The sequence below is a fragment of the Mus caroli genome, chromosome 9, assembly GCF_900094665.2.
Source record: "Mus caroli chromosome 9, CAROLI_EIJ_v1.1, whole genome shotgun sequence".
NCBI classification, from domain to species: Eukaryota; Metazoa; Chordata; class Mammalia; order Rodentia; family Muridae; genus Mus; species Mus caroli.
This window is the reverse complement of record NC_034578.1, coordinates 30631693-30639103: the sequence shown is the minus strand read 5'-3', so window position 1 is coordinate 30639103 and position 7411 is coordinate 30631693. Positions and strand designations below refer to the sequence as shown.

At 48.4% G+C, this 7411-nt stretch overlaps 1 protein-coding gene across 4 annotated transcripts in view; it reads right to left on the bottom strand.

The window, feature by feature from the left end:
- The window catches only part of Kirrel3 (kirre like nephrin family adhesion molecule 3), a 555265-nt gene that overhangs the window by 59001 nt on the left and 488853 nt on the right, over positions 1 to 7411 (bottom strand). The gene's annotated exons all lie outside the window — the stretch shown is intronic.

Below are 7411 nucleotides of genomic sequence, written 5' to 3'. Positions count from 1 at the left end.
CCCCCCCCAGTGACATGACTTAGCCACAAGGTCACACCTCCTAATCCTTCTCAAATAGTTCTACCAACTGGGAACCAAGCATTCAACACACATAAGCCCATGGAGACCATTCTCATTCAAACCATCACCGAGGGGAGCGAGGAAAACATGGAGCTCAAAGAGCTGCAGGGAGAACACGAAGGTTGTGGGGTGCTGTGGGCAGATGGGGTAGAGGGGTGCTCTTCCGAGCTATGGAAGCGTGGACTGCTGTTAGGATGCACTGAGACACAATAGCAAACTGTCCACTGGCAGCACTGCTGAGCTTCTTGCCAGTCTTGCCATTCCTGGACCCAAAGCATTCCATGGCTTCCACAATGCTCATGCCATCTTTAACATCCTCAAAGACCACAAGCTAGCCATCTGTCCTCTCAGTTTCAGAAGTGCAGGAGTCAGCAGTGTCTGGACAACTTGGATCCTGAATTTTCAAATGCCCAAGTATTCAAGGCTTCGTCTCTAGATTAGTTCTTACTGGAGGTGGTGGAAATCTATAGGAGGCCTTTGGGTTATCAGGGGCGTGTTCTAAGAAGGTGTTGTATGACCCTCACCTCTTCCTCTTTCTCTTGCAGTCACTGGACTTGAAGTGATTTTTTTGCCCCACCATGATGTGTCAGGCACAGGCAAAGTGATAGTGATCCTGGACAAAACCTCCTGAAACTGAACAAACCAACCTCTTTCTCTTAGCAAGTTGATTGTTTCGGATATCTGTTACAGTGACAGTAGGCTGACAATCAGCCAGTCTGTGGCATGGTAGCACAGACACATGGTGTGATAGGAAGAGGAGAGGGGAGAGAGAGAGAGAGAGAGAGAGAGAGAGAGAGAGAGAGAGAGAGAGAGAGAGAGAGAGAGATGTAGACTTGAAGTGATGCTGTTTGGATTGGAGAATGCTGTGCTAGAGATTGCATTTTATCTCTGCCCCTAACACAGATGGAGACTCTAGGCCTGCAGGTGCCTGAGGTTACCTTCAGGGGTTCAGGACACTGGGAGGCCTACTTTAGTTTAGACCTTATGCTGCTGGGAAGAAGCAAGGGTGGCTTGAGGTGAGAGATAGGATATCTAACTTGGTTACTGTCTTCATCATGCACTGGCCAGTTCCCTAGCTGTCTGTGCTGGGTGTCTGTTAGAGACATTACAGTAGCTGATTCACAGGGTTAGCATACTGATTAATGAGCTGATGCAATGTCTATAAACATGCCTCCTCACCTCAGAGTTTTCCACCATGGTGAGAACTCAGGACATTGGAGTTCTTAGTGGTATTGCCTATTCAATAAGTAACTGAATATGTGAAAAAGCCTTGCTTCAATCTCTTGTTCTGTTACTATCTTGTTCCATGTTCTGAATCCAGCCCTACTCCCAAGACAGAATAGTAGGTACTTACCCCAGAATACCCACACAACTGTGCTAGTGAGGAGGTAGCAGAGGCAGTAGGGGTGCCTAGGGAGCAGGGTCAAGGGAGACAGATACTGTCAGGGACAAAGAATCAACAGTTCCCTGTTTTCCCTTTCAGATTAAGACAGGGAATGGTCTGTGTATTTTCAATAAAACCTTGAAAGAATGTATGTGCTGTCTCATCAGGGAGGGGCTGTTTGAGGGGAGATGGCTGTTTTACTAATTCAGCAAGCAAACAGATCAGAGAAAGCTTATGAAGCTGGAGGAGCGTGAGGGGGACCAAGAGGGCTGTGCAGCGAGCCACGGACAGACCCACTGCCCTTGCTCATGTGCACGTGGCCAGCTCCTGGTGGTGGTGTGAGGATGTTGGGTGGGCAGTCAGCGTGGGAAAGGTTTGAGGGAGTGCTTTCTGTCCTGTGAAGGCAAAACACACAGCATGGAGAGGATGAGGGAGAGGAAGGGTTTGGGTAGGGAGGGCAAGGAACAGCTGGAGGGCTTCTACAGCCCTCTAAACCCTGTTGCAGAGTCTGGCTCCTCCCTGCAGTCAGTTCCTGTGTGCCCATGGGGGCCACCTAGGGCATTCCCTCTCAGGATTTGTTGCTTTCTGTCTACTTCTGACCCTCACCTTATTTTAGGGTCTTCTGCTTGTCTGTTCCAGCCTGACTAGTGTGTGTGTGTGTGTGTGTGTGTGTGTGTGTGTGTGTGGCTGCTATGTTGCTAGCATGATCCAGTTTAATACAGTAACTTGATATAGTGGATCCTATAGAAGTATTTCATTTTTACATATGGGAAAACTGTGGCAGAGACTGGACAGCCCACTAGTGGCAAGTCACACTGCTGTCACTGGGAACCAGAAAATCTGGTCTACTCCTAATGGTGGCGCTCAAGGATCTCCACACACAATCCTCCAGATTTGCTTCAGTTGCTTTAAAGCCTTGAGGCAGCCATCCTGGTCCCTCAAAAGCCAGGCTGAGACCAGCGTCCCCATTGGTCCCATAAATAGAAACCAGAACTGATCTGGTTGGCTTTGCTATAGGCTCCCACCCAGCACATGCACCTCCCAAGGAGTGCTGTGGCTTTCAGAAAGGAGGAAAATCAGGCCAGGTGGGGGACCTTCCCACCCACAGCCTGGAGCCCTAGAAGCCTCTGCAGAAATCCAAGGGCACAGGAAAAAGGGTCACCTCATTAAAAGGCTTAAACAGTAAACACAGGCCATGCCGGCAATAGTCCTTTTAAAAGGGCAACCAGGAACGCTGCCTTTTGCATTATAAAACTGTACTTGTTAGAGGACAGAAGGAGGAGGCAGTGGAGTGACCATGAGCGAGGAGGATACAGGGACAGACAAGTACAGAGGAAACAGGCCAAACTGAGTGCAGGCCACTCACCCAAGGAAAAGACAGATGTGAAGGAAGACAGCCGTAACACCAGTGGCTGCCTGCCATGGAAGGAAGCCACAGAGGTACATTCTCTAGGCCTCCTGCCACAGAAATCCATCGTAGGGAATCCCAGAAAACCACTTAAATGTACCTTTCCACCTCAAGCAAATTTACCCAACTCACCACTTGCCAGCATCCCAAGAAGAGAGAGTCAAAATCTTATCTCTGACCCAAGCCCTTCTTCCTCAAAGTACAAGTGTGAGAGGGTAACAAATGCCTTTATGATTCATCATGAGGCAGTGTCTTAATTCTCACCTCCAGCTTGGCCTGACATGGTTTTGAGTTTTCTCAGGCTCTTTGCAGTTTGTGGCAGGAATAGGTATTTCTCTGCAGAGGCTCATGGCTTTTGAGCCTCATTCTGCGAAGAGAGAGTACATTTTACAAGTGGACCGGCCAGCTCTGCAGTCTTTTAGGGTACTGTGATGTGGGGCGGGTGGGGGGGGGTGGACTTCAAAAGGCTGGAAGCTCTTTGAAGCTGCAAGACATCTTTGAAGACACCGAACTATGCCTGCTTCAGGGTTACCACAAGTTTGACCTCAATATAGAGGGCAGAGGAAGGTTAGCTGGGAGGGTCTGAGACCAAATCCATGTCCTCTCCTCTCCCCCTTCCCTTTCTCTCCTTCTTTTCTTCTCCCCTTCTTCTCAGGGGTTCACTAGGTAGCCCAGGCTGACCTTGAACTTGAGTGCAGAGATTATAGTTACATATCTTACTATTCTGGGCTCAGATTCCTGATGTGAGCGTAGGAAACAGATCCAGATGAAAAGGTGGAGGACAAGAGGGTAGCTAAGAGGTCTCAGGAGATGCTTATGCTCAGTGGCCCAGAGAGTGTCCCATGCTGGGGCAGGAAGGTCTAATATTTGTACCCTGGGGGGACCAGCTATGGAAGTAAACTTTTTGTCTACAGGAAGAACCTGGCATGGAACCAGGCAGTGGTTGGGTGGTCTCCAGTACTTTGGCAGTGGGGATAATGAGTTCTGTTCTGGGAAGGGAAACCTGGGTGGCAGAATACATGGTGCTGGCCACAGGGTGGGGCTCACAGGGTGGGGCACTTATCCATCACTTTTTAGGTGTAAAGTGGGCTGCATTTGTACTGAGTGTTCGTACATCAGACTAAGCCTTGGATAAGCAGAACTTGGTTACTGGGAGAAGTGAGAAGCCTCTAACCTCCTCTGTGGCCTCCAAACTATGTTTGCTAGGGATAGGCTCCCAATCTGTCCCCATATCCCTACTAATAATTTTAGCATTGATGAGGCTAGGTTACCCCAGGGGAGCAGGGTTGGGGTTGAGGAAAAGGTGTAGCCTAATGGAAATTTTGCATAACCTTCACCTTCTGGAGCCTCAGTGAGCTCATAGGTAGGCAGCGCCAGCATGCGCCTCCCATGGTGAAGGAGTTAAGCTGAGAAATAGTGGCAGGGCTGGGGTATGTCTGTGCTCGGCTGTGGGCATGGCCAGCTGGTCTGCATATGAGGTCAGCTTGAACACCCTCTGGGCGGGTGAGCTGCTGCTCTCTCAGGGAACGGAGGGGCAGGGAAACTCAAGTCAATGCACAGGTACAGTAGGAGGGGCTATGGAAGCACCTGGTGACAGTGGCCACGAGTGACAGTATCAGATCCAGAACCGAATGTCCTGGAGGGCTGGTGGACTATAGGGTGTCAGCAGTGGGTGGGTGGACTGGCCTACACAGGGAAAATGTTCCCTCCGTCTTTATCATGTTTCTACTGATATTCTAGTTTGTAGCAGTGGATGCTGGTCCTGGGCTGGGCTCATCCCTAGTCACTTCACATCCCAGGAGGTTGGGACTGTTCTAATGATGAGGATAAAAGGAATAAATAAGAATTTGAAAATTATTATTAATACATTATTTGTTTATTAGTGTGTGTGTGTGTTGAGATCAGAGGACAACTCTGGGGAGCAGGCTCTCTCCTACAGTATGTGTTCTTGGGATCAATCATCTCTGGTCACCAGTCTTAGTGGCAAACACCTTTACCTGCTGAGCCATTTGACAGTCTGGGAGGAGGATTTTAGTCTCACCCTCATGATTTTAGGTGTAGGTGCTTGTCCATTTGACCCCAGTGGGGGTCAAAAACTTGGAAGTGTGAGGGCCACACAGTGGATGTCGTCATGGGTGACCATTTCCTTCCTGTGATTCTAATGCAAAGTCCCAGTCTTCTCTCATATCTGTATGCTACCAGCAACTACTTTCACTGACACTCTGAGGCTTTAGTCTGAACACTTATGCCCTTGGGGAAAGGTGGATCTTGACGGGTCCCCAAGCTGCTGCTGTTATCCTTCACAATGCCGGTTTACACTAGGGAGCAGCTGGGCACAACTGGGAGATGAGCTGATGTTTCTCATTTAGCTCAGGCTGGGTTTAAATTCACTGTGTACTTGAGATGACCTTGAACTTCCCACCTTTTTACTTCTGAAGTACTGTGGTTACAGACATGCACCACCACGCCACACCCAGCTTATATGGTACAGATGACTGACTGGTACCCTGGGTCTCATGCATGGTGGACCAGTACTTTACAAACCTACATCCCTAGCCACAATAAAGTTTTTTTTTTTTTTTTTTTTTAATTTAAATTTAAAGTCTGAGGAATTGAAGATAGCTAACACAGAAGGATTGTTTTCTCCTGACTCTCCTTTGGTTCTCTAGCCTTCTTGATGACTCTGTAGAGGTTGGTTCTCATCTGAGAATTAGTATTATGAGGGTGCGGGGCAGGAAGGATGGGGATACTGAAGCAAGAGGGCCATGTGGTGCTGGCTAACACAGTTGCTCCTGGTCTGCTGCCCAGGGGAATGGGGATTGATGCTCTGGGTAACCTCAGACTCAGCCGCCACTCATGAGTGGTGCATAGCATCTACTCATATCTCTCCTCTCAAGCTTCTCCTAACCCACCCGCTCCCCACAGCCTCCAAACATCTCACTGCCCCTCCCACCATCCGATGATACTCCCGTGGCCTCTAAGGCTCCACTGCATCTGGGCCTAGTGCATGTATGCAACCTCACCCAGTGAGGGGAGGACCACATGGTTGTTTCTTACAGACTGCCGCCAGGCCTTGGAATTAAGCTCTATAGTGTTTTCTTCCTAGAAGGGCCTTCCCTTCCTGCCCTGACATGTGGACACCTATGTGACTGTCAGGTTGTAGACAAATATCTCCACTGAGCTCTACTTTGTGACTGGAAAAGGGAGACCAGTCTGGCCCACATGTATATCCAGTCGTGGTGCCCCAGCTGTGAGTACAGCTGTAGGGGGCTCTCTATGTCTCACAACTGCACGGGAGTCACCAATGGTGTGTTAGCTTCCACAAGGGCACACTTCTTGTTTCTCTTTGTAGTTCGACCTTCCCTCTCCCTTTGGTTAGCAGCCAACTTGCCCTGGAAAGTGTTCTGTGCATGGCGGACACGCTATAAAAGGAGGATGGCATTAAGTTGCTTTGGGCACTCTGGGATCAGGCTGCATTAGAATGTATTCAGCTCAGATCTATATCACTGTCACCAGACAAGCCTAGGATGTAAGGGCTCTATGCCTATTAGTCCACATGAAATTGTACCACTTGAGAACTGCCTGTGAGCTGCTCTGAGAAGCAGGTCCAATAAGGGGGCCTCTGCTGGGTTATGGGATTGGATATGTCTTTTTTTCCCAACAATTTAAACATTTTTATTCAATTTTAAAACTTGCTAACTGATGCATTATTTTTTCCACATTTTTTATTAGATATTTTCTTTATATACATTTCAAATGCTATACCAAAAAGTCCCCTATACCCTCCCCTCCGCCTGCTCCCCTACCCACTCACTCTCACTTCTTGGCCCTGGTGTTCCCCTGTATTGGGGCATATAAAGTTTGCTAGACCAAGGGGCCTCTCTTCCCAATGATGGCCGACTAGGCCATTTTCTGCTACATATGCAGCTAGAGACACGAGCTCTGGGGGTACTGATTAGTTCATATTGTTGTTCCATCTATAGGGTTACAGATCCCTTCAGCTCTTGGGTTCTTTTTCTAGCTCCTATATTGGGGGCCCTGTGTTCCATCCTATATATATACTGTGAGCATCCACTTCTGTATTTGCCAGGCACTGGCAAAGCCTCACAGAAGACAGCTATATCAGGGTCCCTTCAGCAAAATATTGCTGGTGTATGCAATAGTGTTTGTGTTTGGTGGCTGATTATGGGATGGACCCCCGGGTGAGGCAGTCTCTGGATGGTCCATCCTTTCGTCTTAGCTCCAAACTTTGTCTCTGCAACTCCTTCCATGGATATTTTATTCCGTATTCTAGGGGGATATGTCTTAATGTCACTGGCAGCTCCTATGAAGAACATTAGCGTGATTGTGGCCAGAGTCATGAGCAACTTAAATCTGCATAATTAAAAGTAACATTTGAATTTCACATTGGAATTGGTGTATGTGTGTGTGTGTGTGTGTGTGTGTGTGTGTGTGTGTGTGTGAGAGAGAGAGAGAGAGAGAGAGAGAGAACAGAAGCAAGGCAGTTTCCCTTCCTAAATCTGTTTCAGACTCTTATCACTAATTTGCATCCCCCAGAT